General features: G+C 34.5%; 1 protein-coding gene and 1 long non-coding RNA gene across 4 annotated transcripts in view; one reads left to right on the forward strand and one right to left on the reverse strand.

The window, feature by feature from the left end:
• The window catches only part of LOC141514351 (myosin-2-like), a 125,739-nt gene that overhangs the window by 57,142 nt on the left and 52,972 nt on the right, over window positions 1-15,625 (reverse strand). The window lies entirely within an intron of this gene.
• The window catches only part of LOC141514352 (uncharacterized), a 29,120-nt gene continuing 26,322 nt past the window's right edge, over window positions 12,828-15,625 (forward strand). For all 3 annotated transcript variants that reach the window (XR_012476009.1, XR_012476007.1, XR_012476008.1), the window contains exons 1-2: window positions 12,828-12,913; window positions 13,458-13,874. This is a non-coding gene — a long non-coding RNA (uncharacterized LOC141514352). The remainder of the gene's footprint in view (window positions 12,914-13,457; window positions 13,875-15,625) is intronic.

Genomic DNA, 15,625 nt, shown 5'->3' on the forward strand with positions numbered 1-15,625 from the left:
GGTCACACAAGTAGTATATTTCAAGCAGGACTTGAGACCAGGTCTTCCTGACAAAAAGGACACCTCTCTATCCATTACACTAAACTCAAAGCATAATAATATACAGTAACATATTTATGAGTGTATCTGATATTTTATAAATGTATGCATCATATGTTTAGATATTAAAAACATGAGAGTTTAATGCACTTATTATAGATGGATATCTACATATCCATAGATATGCATTTACTATATATATATATGAATATGTAGGCATATATAAGCTGTTTATTTAGGTAACCATTTTGGCCAGATGTCTACCTAATTTTTTCTTATAGAAGCATAGAGACATAATTGTTTTGGGGCCAAAAAGATCCAGACAAATCCTGAGTTTAACTCCTTACTTTTCTGATGATGAAACTGAAGCTCAAATGACCTTTCCTAGCTCAGTAGTAAAGTCAGTGACAAAGTTTGATTTCTTTAAATGCTATGATTTCCGGAAAAATGTGGATTTTATGTGATTAATGTGTGAAGGACTATAAATAAAATAGATATGGTTTTAAAATAGAATATGAATATATTATATATATTCACATCATATATTTTTAGAAAGTGCCACAATATACATGTATACATTGAAAATACTATTGATATTAACTTAGGAAGCTGTACTAGGACAGAGAGGTATCAGACACATGACAAACAGTATTCCTGTGACACATAGCACTCCCAAGTATGACCTGAACCATATTAAAATATAATTGGGAAACATTTTTAAAAAATAAATTATATAACAATAAAATGTAGATAATACTATATTTTAAAACAAAGCCATACAGCTTGCAGAAACCCTCTTATTGTATGGGATAAAGGTTCCTCTTTCTGTTTGAATTACTAGAATTACTAGAATACACATCTAGAATCTCAATATATGAAATATTAAATATCCTTACTTTAATCTCTACATATGTGTACTCTACTTCTGCATGTATGTACTTACTATCCTGCACACCATTAGATGCATAAATGGCAATTAATGATCTTTTTCAGGAAACTATATCATTTAGAAATGGTCAGGTTTTGCCACTGTCTAGCTGGATAACCTTAAAAAGCCATTTCATCACTCTAGGCATCAGTTTCATCATCAGAAAAGTAAGGGATTAGACTCAAGGATCTCTATCACCTTTTTTGACCCTAGAAGATCATAATTTCATGCTTCTGGAAGAAATAACTAGGTGGATAACTGGTCAAGATGTTTGTCTAATCAGTTTACATACAGCCAAGTTCCCACATAAAAACTAAAATTTGTACCAGATCAAGTAAAGATTAAAAACAGAAAACAAAAAAACCCCAAACATGGGTGTGATGCCAATCATAAACTATAGTAAGGTCAATTATAAGTTATAGTAAGATTTCTTCTACCCCAAATCTGCACAAGAGTTCATCCAGCAGACCAAGGATAATAGGAAGGGGAGCCTTATCAGTGCAAGGTAGTAGCATGAACAGAGATAGCCAGAAACAGATTTACAAAGTTCTGTGTTTGGAGATAGCAAGAGTAGAAAAAGAGTAGAAAAAGCCCCTGAGAAGTCACCAAGTTTAACAGAAAGTCCCCAAATGGGGACCATGGAAATCCCAGGGATTGATAATAGAAAGTGATCAACCATCAGCATAGTATTGGTGCCACCATTCTCAGACATATATATTCAGACCCAGGGAAGTCTCTAGCATTTTGTCAGAAATATCATAAGTAGACATGAAGATCCAGTATTCTAAACCTTAAAGATCAACACATCCACCCCCAAAAGGTAGAAGTCAGTGTAAAAATCCAGGTCACAACCACACCAAGTCTGTCACTACCAACTTACTTGGTGCAAAGTCCCAATTCAAGAACTAAAGTTAGAAATATAAGTAAATCAAAGAAAATATCAAGCAGGACAAAAAATTAATGCAAATCTTGTTCATCTTTGTATTTGGAGAGAACCAGTGATATCATGATGTTGGATAGAGATACAGTGAACATATATACATATAACTTGATTTTGAAAAATACAAACCTCCAGACAATATTTCTTTCTACACTAATGTATTTCTTTTACCATCTTTTCCCCCCCTTCAGCCCTCAGACAAGAATCATTCCAGTGCCAGTATCTTTTTTCCCATTTAATTACTTCAATTGCCTAAAAAGATATCAAGGATCTGAAAGCATAGTTGTTTTTTTAACTATGTGCATTTGAGAGCACAGCATTAAAAATTTATCCATTTGCTGTAACCAATGGCTCCACATAGGGATGGTGGGTACAGTGTTGGCTAGGGGAGAACCTCTGTGTTCTTGGTATTTTTTGTCAGGCTAAAATGAGCACAAGTGGCAGAAAATCGATCCATACTCTGTTACATCTTAGCCTCAGAGGCTGCATTGAATGTACAATCATTTGTGAACAAAAAGTCACAAACCAATTCTTCTTCCACTTTGATCTTGGCTGATAGCCTTTTAAAGTTACTTTACCTTCAGGCAGTAGTTGGTGATAGTCTTCATCTTCGTTGAAGATGTCTGACAACATCACAGAAAACATCATGTATGGGAGCAAGCATACAATCCTACTTCACACTATGGTGAAGGAGAAAATGGGAAAACATTGTCCCTTATCCAGAATTCATGCAAGCAAGTCATCATGAAATTACTGTACAATATTGTTGAACTCTAGGAAACTGAATTTTGCCACAATCTTCTACAAGCCATCACAACTGTTAGTATCAACAGCTTGGATCAAAGGATGGGTAGCTTTCAGAGACTCAGAGACTCAATGTACAGAAGCACCACATTTGCTCATCTGGATCAAATCAAGTTTATGATTAAAAATGATGAAGAAATTCAGAAATTGCTAAACAAATAACAAGAACTCCACATCCAGCTCAAAGAAAGTAATATTTAACTCCATTGCAAATCTAGAGATCTTTAAAAGGAAGGAATTAGAGAGTATGCTTTGAATCCCTTCTCTCAGAGCCAGGCAGGCTATATTACTTTCCCAACAATTCCATTGAATCTTCCCCTCCTGCTGTCAATTTTTTAGTTGTTGTTGTTTTTTTTTTTTTTGCAAGGTTTAAGTGGCTTGTCCAAGGTCACACAGCTAGGTAATTATTAAGTGTGTGAGGCTGGATTTGAACTCAGGTACTCCTGACTCCAGGGTGGGTGCTCTATCCATTGTGCCACCTAGCCACCCCTGCTGTCAATTTTTTTAAATGTTTCCTCCTAATTATATGATTAGGATGAATCAATTATAGAAGGTCCATGAATACTCAGCAAGTGTTCTAGATCAAGATTTGCTTCACTCATTATCTTGGAGCCATATTTCCATTGTCTTGCATGTGAAGTTTCATCAATTGAGCAAGATAATAGAGTCTGAGCGTGTGCCAGACCACTCACAATATTACAACAAGACAAGATTCAAAAGAGAAGATATATTAAACAAGGGCTTTCAAATGAATACTTAGAAAAAAGTAAAGAAAGAAATTAAAATGAAATGATTCTTTGAAATGACAAGATTTATTAGAGCAAAATCAAAAGATTGGAAAAAAAAGATATCACATATAAAAAAATGACTGACTTGGAAAATAGTCCAAGAGATAATTTAAGAATCACTGGATTCCCTGAAAAATTTGATTTTTTTAGAAAAAATTCTTGCAAAAGATTAAAAAATAATAAATGAAAACAGTTCATATCTATTTGAATTAAAGGACAAATTAAAAGGAAAGAATTCACTATTCACTTCCTGAAAATAATTCCAAAAGAAAAAAAGTCCCAGGAATGTTAAAAGCAAAATCTAGGGCTCCCTTATCAATGAAAAAAAATATTGCAAGTATTGAGAAAGGAGCAGTTTAAGTATCAAGAAACTACAGTCAGCATAATAGCAGCTTCTATCAATGAGAAGAGATTTTCAAATATTCTAGTATCCAATATTTTGAATATTGGATATTGAATATTTCAAATATCCAAATATTCAAATATTGAATATTTCAAATATTCAAATATCCAATATTCCAAGAAGCAAAATATAGAGGATTACAACCAAGAATACCTTACCTAGAAAAATTGAGTGTAAACTTGAGAGCAAAAACCAAAAGGACTATTGAATTAAAGGACCTTCAAGTTTTTAAGATGAAAAGACCAAAGTTGAATAGGAATCTTGAAGTATAAACACAAGAGTCAGGAGAAAGTCAGAAAGATAAATTTATTTGAGCAATTGGAAGAGGTTATGTGATGATATAGTGCTAACTACATCTAATCATATAGGTATTAGACCTTTGATATCTTTTGAGGAAATTCAAGTAGTTACATGGGGAAAAAAAGAATCCTGGCACTGGAATGATTCTTATCTGAGGGTTGAAGTGGGGAAAGAGATGATAAAAGGAATACATTAGTGTAGAAAGAAAGAAAGAATGTCTGGAGGTTTGCTATTTTTCAAAATCAAGTTATAAAAGGATAGTTTATAAACAAGGAAGAAGGGGAGTGTTCATCAGACAAGCTTCACTCATGAAATGGAAAAAGGAAGGTTAAGGGAGCACCTAGGTGGTGCAGTAGATAGAACACAGAACCTGGAGTCAGGAAGGACCTGAGTTCAAATTCAGCCTCAAATTCAGCTGTGAGATCTTGGGCAAGTCACTTAACCCCTTTGCCTTGAATAAGATTAAAAAAAAAAGAAAAAGGAGGACTAACAACATTACATGCACACACACACACACACACACACACACACACACACACACACACAGAGAGTTTAGTCTGAAATCCATCACATCCAACTGAAAAACAACCAACAGTGGAGAAAGAAAGGAGAGAGAATATATTAAGAGGGAACAGTCATAAATAAAACAAATAAAATATAACAAAGAAATAAATAAAAACAGAGAAATAATAACAAAGAAATAAATAAAAACAAAGAAAGAGAATCTAAGGGGACCCTTTTAATTGACTCATATAATTGAGAAATGCTTGAACAAATTGTGCCATATACATATAAAAATCATTGTTGCTTCATAAAAATTAACAAATGAGACAGTTTCAGAACCAGGAGAACATTTTTATATAAGGATAACAACATAAAGCAAAACAATCTTGAAATTCATAAATACTTTGGTCAAGGCAATGATCAACCAGACTCCAGAAGAACTATGATAAAATATTGTTATATTCAAAAGAAATGATGGATTTAAAGTACAGAAAATATACATTTTTGAATATGGTCACTGAGTAGATTCGTTTTGCTTGACTATGTCTATTTGTTACAAAACTCCTTCCTCCCTCCCTCCCTCCATTCTTTTCTTTCTTTCTTTTTGCTTTTATTTGAAGGAAAAGGAAATTGGAGGTAGGAGAAAGTTACATTAGGTTAACAATAGAAATTTTAAAAAGAGGACCATTGAAACAGATTTTAATGTCATAAGAGAGAACTACAGTCAGGATAATATAAGATCTGGCAGTTTTTACTAATGTTCAGAAGGAAGCACAGACAACCAGGACAATTTTGAAAGTAGTATGGATCATTTATTATATACTCTTTTAAAAAAAAGTGGTATGAAATAGAAATTTACAGCATCATATAGAATATTTTTATACTCTTCTGTATGCACAGAAATGTTCTCTTATTTTGATGTTTAAATTCAAAATAACTTTTTACAAAAATTAACTACTTTTAGCACACATATTTCAGAGGTGTTGAACCTGAATTGGAGAGGCAGCATTGAAGTAAATAAAAAAAGAGGGAGAAAAGAGAGAAGGAAGGAAGAAAAGATGAAAGGAAAGTATATATTAAGTTCATACTATATACAAGACACAGTTAATTGTTTTACAAATATAATTTCATTTAATTCTCATAACAAGCATAGGGATAGATACTATTATTATCCTCATCTGATAATTGAAAAGATGGATACATATATATGGGTTAAATAATTTACTCAAATTTACAGTGTCTGAGGTTGAATTTGAATTCAGGATTCCTGACTGCAGCACTCTCACCATGGTACTAATTAACTGCAGCTAAGACCTTGGGGCCAAAACTACAGAATGTTGCTTTCTTTGTCACCCTGCAGAAAGCTTCTAGTCAGGGTCTTAACCTGATCTCCATGGGCAGATTTGGGGGATCATGATCTATGATGGAAAATTTAAAACTGGGAGTCTAAAAGCCTGGGTCCCATTCTTGGCCCTACCACTAACATTCTGTGTGACCTTGGGGCAAGGCATTTGCTTTCTTTCAGTTTCTTTTTTAAAAATTTTTGAAAGGAGGAATAACTAAAAGATTTTTTAGATCCCTTATAATTCTGAGATCCCAAGATTCTAAATATTGCTTTGTTCCTATTTTGGGCTCTATGATCCTTTCTTCATAGTGTGTGTCCCTGAGAAACCATAAACCCAGGCTGTTATTTTTATGAGTGTCAGCAACCTTGCTCCCTCAGATTAGATTTCTTTACAAGAAGGTAGATTTTCGCTGACATGTTAATACTTTTAAAGGGTACTGGTGACTCCTGAAGAGTGAATGAACATAGCATATGGTCAATCCAGCTACAAACAGAAGTTGATATGTGTCAAACATGGCTTTATACACTGATTGTAGGCATCACCAGTTTTTTTTAAGTCTTCCAAGGTCATACTCCTTTCATATGTCCACAGATCCTTGTATGGTGCTTTCTAGTTTCCTTAAAATAGATTTGGGGATCATAAGATCATGGACTTAGAACTGTAAGAGATCTTAGAGATCATTTAATACCACTCCATCATTTTACAGATGACAAACTACCCATGTAGTGAAAGTGCTGAGGAGATAACTTTGGGGAAGGAAATGTGTTTCTCAGATTTCACAGGCCACCTGCTTTTATTCATGTATTCTTCTAAGGATATTCCAAATAACAATCAATGTCAAGGGGATTACTGAAAAAATCTCCTTTTTTAACCCATTTGACTTTTTCCAAAAGATTACCTGAGTAAATGACAGTAACTTCTGATTAATAAATCAGTTCAGTGTAATTCATCAAATACTTATAAAGATTCTATTGTGTAAAAGACACTATATATTGTGGAGGAAACAAGGTTATATACTAAATCACTGTTAGTCCCTTGATTGCTATGTCACTGTATTTGGCAAAATCAAGTGTGGTTGGGTGGTCTTTAGACATTTTTGATCTCCTCACCAAGGCAATTAATTTATATCAAATAAACTTGTACTCAGGAATTGATGATAGCCTGCCTGTCAACATCTATCCTTTAATCATTTCTCATTTTTTCACATGAACAGCTTGTTTAGCTTGATCAGATTGGAGCTGTATTATTTCATTGCATTTTTTTATATTTAATTTTGTAGTTGTTTTGTTCTTTGTTCTAACAAGTGAAAAGTTAGATAGCACTTGTAAAAGACTCCCATATGATAACCAATGGTTTACTTTCATTAAAGATATAATTAATACATTTCTGTGTTACAATTTGATGCTCACCATGTCCAAAGTTCTTTCTCTGTTTCTAATTTTTCTTGTTTCTTTCCTTCCTTCCTTCCTTCCTTCCTTCCTTCCTTCCTTCCTTCCTTCCTTCCTTCCTTCCTTCCTTCCTTCCTTCCTTCCTTCCTTCCTCCCTCCCTCCCTCCCTCCCTCCCTCCCTCCCTCCCCTCCCTCTCTCTCTCTCTCTCTCTCTCTCTCTCTCTCTCTCTCTCTCTCTCTCTCTCTCTCTATTTCCTTCCCATCTGAGATTAACTGTCATCTGTATATATCTCATATGTACCTATTTATCAACATGTTGCAATAAAGTTCAGCTGTGAATTCCTTCTGAGAAGGGTATTTTTTTCCTTTCTTTGTACAAGTGTTTAGGACAGAGTTGAGCACTTGCTTGCTGACTGACTGCATTATACTTTTTTTAAACTGGTATTTATTTTTACATTAAGTACCTTTATGAAGAGGATAGAAGTAATTTTCAAGCTACTATTTTTATTTTAAGAGAGTTTTGATGGTGTTCTATTCCAAGGTGGAATCATAATGAGTAAGACAAATAAGAAAAGTCGGTCTTGTTTTATTTGACGGAATATTGCTCCCAGGGAAATAGGGTCTCTATAAGCCCAGATTAAAAGCCTTTCTGGGGGCTTAGGGCATGACTGGATGATATGTAAAATAGATTAAAATCCCCAATGCCATAACATTCTTCTTGTACTATTTTTTGTTACAGGTTTGTTCTTTATATTTACTTATCAATATCAAGGGCAGCTAGGTAGAGAAGTGGATAGAGTGCCAGGATTGGAGTCAGGAAGATTCATCTTCCTGAAGTCAAATCTTACTCCAGACACTTATTAACTGTTTGATCTTGAGCAAGTCACTTAGCCCTGTTTCCTTCTGTTTCTTCATCTATAAAAAAGAGCTTGAGAAGGAAATGGCAAACCACTCCAGCACCTTTGCCAAGAGAACCTCCAAAGGGGTCTTGAAGTGTCAAATATGACTGAAAATTGACTAAACAGCAACAGAAATGCCAATTCCCTACTCTTGATAGACCTCTATAAATGATATTTATTTATAGCAGCTCTTTTTTGTAGTGTTGGAAATTGATGGGATGCCCAGCAATTGGGAAATGACTGAACAAGTTCTAGTGTATGAATATTGTAGAGCACTACTGTTTTATAAGAAACCATGAATGGTTGGACTTTAGAGAAGCCTGGAAAGACATAAACATGGGAGCAGAACCAAGTGAACATTGTATGTATTAACAACAACATTGTGAGTTGATCAACCATGATGGCTGCAGTTCCCTTCAGCAGTTCAGAGATCTAGGAACACTGTGTGACCTATTATGCCATTCACATTCAGAGGAAAAAATTTACACATTCTTTTACCACCCTCCCTTCCCACCACCTTTCCCCAATGGGGAATGTGTAAATTATAAATATGGAAGTGGGTGAGTGTTGAAAAATTTTTGTAATATGTATTTGGAAACATAAAATAAAGTATCAATTAAGAAACATAAATAAATAAATTATTATTGAGGGAATGAATGATTGTTTGCTGTCAAAAACCTAATTTTAGAGGATATTCAGAATAAGATAAATTGTTATCTGTCCTATTTCTCAACAAATAGGAACAGAATAGACAGTTCATGTGACCTTGCAGGTACTGTGTTGCTGCTGGGGAAGTTGCTCATCATTTGAATCTTAAAGAAACATTATTTAAAAAAATCAGTGGAGCAATGCATATAAGTGCTTGGAGATATTTGGAGCTACTTGATAAAGGTGAGAATCACTTTGCAAGAACTCAGCCAGGCAGGAAATCGGCATGCTTAATAAAATTAGATAGAATGAGTGTTCCTAAGAAGGGCTGATACAGTATGACTGACCCCTTGCCCTATCACCATAGGGATTCCAAAACTAATAGCTCTGTAAGCTTCTGGAATGTTGACAAAGCACTTCACCATATTACCACCCCATTAACTGGAAGCTATTGTCCTGCCATACTCAGTCATTCTCATTGTTGTAGTAATTCCAGGACCATAGCCAGCTACAATCTGGCATTACTCCTGCATTCTTCTGATTAGATATCTATGTAGAGTTTCATCCAGAGAAATCCACAGTGGGGAGGTTGCTTTTAATATGCAGAGGATACTAGCCATGTGCAGAAATATTGCTGAGGCAGAGTTTTTATTGAATTAGACTTGCAAAACAGACTCTATGAAGGCACAGAGGATACCTTATCTAACTTTTGTATATCCCACAGAGCCTAGTTCTGCACTTAATAAATATCTCATAAAGTGGACTTAACAACTCAGAAATAACCCAGGACTGTATGGCTGTTTATAATCTTCACAAAACTCTTTCCTTAATACCTAATAGTCCTGAGACATTAGTGCAAATATATTGCCATTTTATAGATGGAAAGGGGACAAATGATTTGGGTAAGATCACCTAAATTTAAGAGTTGGCACTTTGGCACAACTTAATATTAATAAAGTTATTGATTTAGGAGGGTCTTGGTTCAAGTATAACCTCTGACACTCATTAACTTTGGAGTGGTGGGTAAAATTTTTAAATTCTCTTAGACTCAGACAACATTTTGAAACTATTTAACTTATCTTTTCCCCCAAATACACTCTTCTTCAGAGCCTCATTATTATTGTGGTGGATAATAATAATGTTTGTCCTATTTTCAAAGGAGACCATGACATCAGGAAGGTGATGCCATGACAAGCACTTGAATTGGATTTGATTGAAGGAGTGCTATGCTAAGTCACCAGGCTTCACCTTCTCTCCAGGGTCACCTGGGTCCAGTGGCCAGATAGACAAATGGAAATTGGTCCTGAATGTGAGGCAATCAGAGTTAAGTGACTTGCCCAAGATCATACAACTAGTAAGTGTCAAATGTATGACTGGATTTGAACTGCCATCCTTCTGACTTCAAGGCTGGTGCTCTTTCCACCTAGCTGTACTTGTGGAGGCAACCACCTGTTCTCTAATCAACCAGATTCTCAGCCTGGGTCATCCTTAATTCCTCACTTTTCCTCACCTCACATATCCGATCAGTTGGCAAATTTCATTGTTTCTATCTCCACAACTTCACTCATAGGTTTTTTTTTAATCTTTGCTATTCACAGAGCTAAAGATTTTATTCAGGTCCTTATCACTTCTAGCTTAAACCTCAAGCCTCTCCCAATTCCAATCTAGCCTCCACATGGTCAACATAATGATTTTCCTAAATCATGTCTAATTATGTCACCAACACTTTCTCTTCCTTTCTTCCCCAATCTCCATTTAATAAACTCTAGGGTCAACTTAATACCTCTGTTATCCCATATAAACTCCTTTGACATTTAAATCTCATTACAACTTGTTTCTTTCTCACCTTTCCAATCTTCTTACACATTGCTCACCTACACTCTAATCTACCATACTGGCCTGCTTGTTCTTGCACACACACACACACACACACACACACACACACACACACACACACACACACATGCATAATCCTGAATAAGGTTGCCACCAAGATTAGATTTTTCCATCTCTGAGTAGCTATTTATTCTCCTTTTATCAGAACAGAAACATAAAGCAGAAAAGGCAGGCAGGGACTGAAGGCTCAGACTCTACTTGTGTAACTGAGTCTTCACAACGATGTATGTGGTAGATACTATAAATAATCTTTATCCTTATTTTCAGGTGAGAAAACAAACTCAGGGAAGTAAGTGATTTAGCCACTGTCCCATAACTAGTAGATGGTTAAAGCAGATTTGAACCAGATCTCTTTTACTCCAAATCCAGACCCTTTCCACTAAAGCATGCCATTTAATTGTGTGAAATTTACACATGCTTTATCATATGTAAATTAAGAATAAAATGTATTTGCAGAATGTGCATTTCAGAGTGGCTGTGAAGGTCAAATGAGATAATGTGCCATGATATATATATATATATATATATATATATATATATAACATATATGCTAATTACAATCAATAAGATTTTATTGTTGCCTCTATTCAATGTCCTCAAAATTTCAGAAAAATCTCCTTATCTTCATTAACAAAGAAGAAAAGTATCACTCTTAAAAGGAATTTTACATAAGCAACTGCTCCTTCATATCCCAGGAGCCAAGATTCTTCAGTTGTTATCTCTCTAATTAGATTTTGAGTTCTTGGGGACAGCAACTGTCCTTTGCCTCTTTTTGTATCCCCAGCATTTAGAATCTTGCCATATTTGAAACATAAAGGGTTAATGATATGGTTTCCCCCTTGGGTCAGTTTTAACTATACTCTTTTGTGATATGTGAGCAAATATGGCATGATAAGCTGAAGAGTTGTAAAATGCTATTGTTGCTAACACCTTTGTGTTACCAACTTGCTTCATTTGTATGAGTAAATTATGGAAGAAAACTAATTTTTGACTAGCAAATTGGGAGGCTTATAACTTAAAAAAACTCTATCTTCAGATCTTTGGTTTGATTGCTGTAGGATAATGGTGGCAAACTCAAAAAGAAAGGAATCCCTGTCAGCAGCACTGTGACTCAGAATGCCATAAATTAGCATCATATATGCTGTATTGTCTTTTTATTCATTTTGTTAAACATATCCCATTTACATTTTAATCTGGTTCAATCTGATTTCAGGATTTTTGTTGTAATTTACTGCCAGAGAGTCATGAACTTGACACTTCTGGTGGAGAAGACTCCTTTATCAAAGCGAATAGGCAGTCATAATGACAATAATCTTAGAAATTTGTCTGAAGCACTGAGAGGCCATGCAGTTTGCTTAGGATCACTCAATCAGGACTTGTCAGAGGGAAATCTTGAACCCTTTGTCTTTCTCCTAGAAGCCAATTCTTCCTTCACCATTCTACTCAATCTCTCAAAAGACAATGAGTAAATTCTAAGTTATCTTCCTTGTTAAAAATTATTTCTTCCTTGTTGATTTTTTTAATGTTTAGATGACATTCCATGGGTGAAAGATCATTTGATAATTCTGGAAATTATTGTCTTTTTATTCTGATTGTTGATATTTTCTCAGCATCATCCTCTCCCTCCCCAGTCCCCCCCCCAAAAAAAAGGATCAAAGTCCCTTTGAAATGATCCTGAAGATGGGTAGGCCCAGGAATGGACTGAGTGGCTACAGCAATTCATTTCTAAAATACAGCCCCTGTGGGATTTTCAGCTTGTGCTGGTGGCACTCTGCAAAGCACAGGGAGCCAGGAAGACATGCCTGGTAGACTCATTGAGTCCTCAGATTACCTTCCATGAGAGTCATCCAGAGCCTTGTATTACACTAACATTTTTGTAACTATGTTTGTAAAGTGACCCTATCCTAGAGTCTTGGCATCAAACAAACAAATGTTTCCCAGGTCTAAGACACAAGAAGCCTGCATTTGAGCTAAGATAATTAAGAAACTGGACCTTGGAGACCCTTCAATATATTTACTTCTCCCTGAAGGTATTGTACATGTTTAATTGATGAATTTCACTGGATCTAATTGTGTCATATCAGGTAAATGTAATCAATCCTAGCAACAGAGAGGTAGAGCTGGAAGGGACCTTAAAATTCTTTTAGCTAGTCCAGCCTACTCATTTTACAAATAAAATAATTGAGACTTGAGCAGGTGAGGTGACTTTTTAAAATCTCATAACTAATAAGTGTCAGAAATGGGATTCTAATTCAAGTCTTATTGATAGCATGTGCTCTATTCATTATGACACAAAGCCTGCCATCCTATTTACTATGTTCTAATATTAATGCAAATTATTTTCCAATGGGTGTTTATATAAATATTTAGGGTAGAAGTAGGTATCAGGATCTTTAGTGTTACTCGATTTCCAACTAATCCCTACCAAAATAAGATCATTTGAGGACAAATATTTCATGAAATGTAGGAAGAAATGTAAAAACAATACCAACAAAATAGATTTTGCAATGTGAATATAGTTTTTATCATACTTATTATAAATATACTGATTTATTGATCTTAACTATTTTCCAGTTTCTTCATTGTCATCACATCCTGAGATACGTCAGAGGCCTCTGAACCTTCCTCTTTTCCTAAGAAGATGGAGAGCAGGGATAGGCTTTGTTCTTTTTGCCTAAATTCTGCTCACAATATTATCATTAGTAAAAGAAAAATATTCCCTTAGGTTTAAACATAAAATCAGTGACTAGAAAAGCAAATGATTAGAAAAAGGAATTTCAGGAAAAAATCAAAATAAGCTTTCTAAGTAGAATTTTAGAATGTGAAATTAGAAATGTGAAATTCTTACAACAAATCACAGCCTCCCCGCTTTATCTACCTTCAGTTTAAGACCTCTGTAAAGAAACTGGCAATAAAAAGAACTGAGAAAAGTCAAGAGATGTCTTTCCAACCTCTGACCCAAACAGCTGAAGGTTTCCTGTTACTAAATAGGTGAGTGACTTGGAAACTTTTTAGAAGTGGAGGAAGGGAATGAGTGGGATGAGGGATGTGATGATGATGATAAAGTTAGAGGAGAGGATAGTGAGTGAAAAGGAAGGTTAGGGGAGGAGAAGGAATGAACTGAGACAAGATTAGTAGCAACTGGCTTAGAGCCTTAAGGAAGAGAGCAGGACATCCCATCTCTGATTCCTTCCATCACATTCTATGTGTGGAACACTGGAGAATAAAAATTAGCTTTTCTTTTGTACTTCAGTATATAACTGTTGAATTCAAATTACAGTTTACAATATTTCCATAAGTTAGGTGGAAGATATAGAAAATATAGAAAATGTCTGATTTGCAAATGGGCAAATCCTCTCTTCTCAGAGCTCATTTTGAATCTTTTAAATTCTTACCATTAAGAAATGGTTTTCTTGGGGCGGCTAGGTGGCATAGTGGATAAAGCACCAGCCTTGGAGTCAGGAGTACCTGGGTTCAAATGCGGTCTCAGACACTTCATAATTACCTAGCTGTGCGGCCTTGGGCAAGCCACTTAACCCCATTTGCCTTGCAAAAACCTAAATAAATAAATGAATAAATAAATAAAAAGAAATAGTTTTCTAAATTGAAAAACAATATTTAAAATAATTAAATAATTTCATTGATTTGGGGAATTAAATAAATTAAAGAGAAAATATCTTAGATTTCTCATTGGTCTTAGAATTCCAAATATAAAATCCAAAGTAAATAATTCCACTTTACCCACTCTAGTTGAAGAGATTTTCCTTGCTCCTTCTAATCTTACTTTCTCTCCCTCCAGGTATCAAGTCTGCTAGCCTACAAAAACATCTAAATTATTCTTATTGTAAGCCTCCATTATAGAAAATTATTTGACATATTGAATACACAATCAATTTTTCTTAAATTTGAAATTTGATCAGTTAACAATTAGGGAAAATGTTCTTTCTTTTCAGCATCCAGACAAGAAACTTTGCCTTATATTTGGGAACCGCTAAGTAAAATACATAACAAAATCAATATATCAAAAGAAAAAATCAGCATTCTTATAAAGAATCCTGCTAATAAAACAGAGTAACAAATTTAAAATTCCATACATATCAGACATGAAAATTAAAACAACTCTAAAAGCTCTATTTCATTGCTATAGTCAGTAAAAGTGTCAAAAAGGGTAAAATGAAAAATTTTGGTTGGAGTTGCTATAAAACAGGCACAATAATACTTTGTTGGTAGAAATAAGAATTGATGTGGTTGTTCTCAAAAGCAATTTGAAATTCTTCCAGAGTCTGCATTAGGTCTATGCCCAAAATGATTTTATAAAAAAGGAGGGAAAGGACATACAAAATATTTACAGCAACTCTTTTTTATGGAAATGGAAATTAAGGAAGAGCCCAGAAGTGAGAAATGGATGAACAAATTATGATATATTGATGTAATAGAATATTATTTATACTGTAAAAAGAATCAAAAGGTTGATTTCAGAAAATACTGGGTTGGTCTGTATGAACTGATATAAAGTAAAATCAGTTAAAGCAAGAACAATTTATATGATAATAATATTTCAACAAAAAATACTTAGAAAGTCTCAAGAATTCTGATCAATGCAATGGTCAATCAAAATTCCATAGAAAGGTAATAAGCTCAAGGTTCAGAAGAAGACAAATATTTTTGGATATAAACAATGAGGAAATTTATTTGTTTGACTATAACAGATTTTTAAAATATGAGGGCTGGAGGGAAATTAT

Source organism: Macrotis lagotis, chromosome 2 (assembly GCF_037893015.1).
Source record: "Macrotis lagotis isolate mMagLag1 chromosome 2, bilby.v1.9.chrom.fasta, whole genome shotgun sequence".
NCBI lineage: Eukaryota > Metazoa > Chordata > Mammalia > Peramelemorphia > Peramelidae > Macrotis > Macrotis lagotis.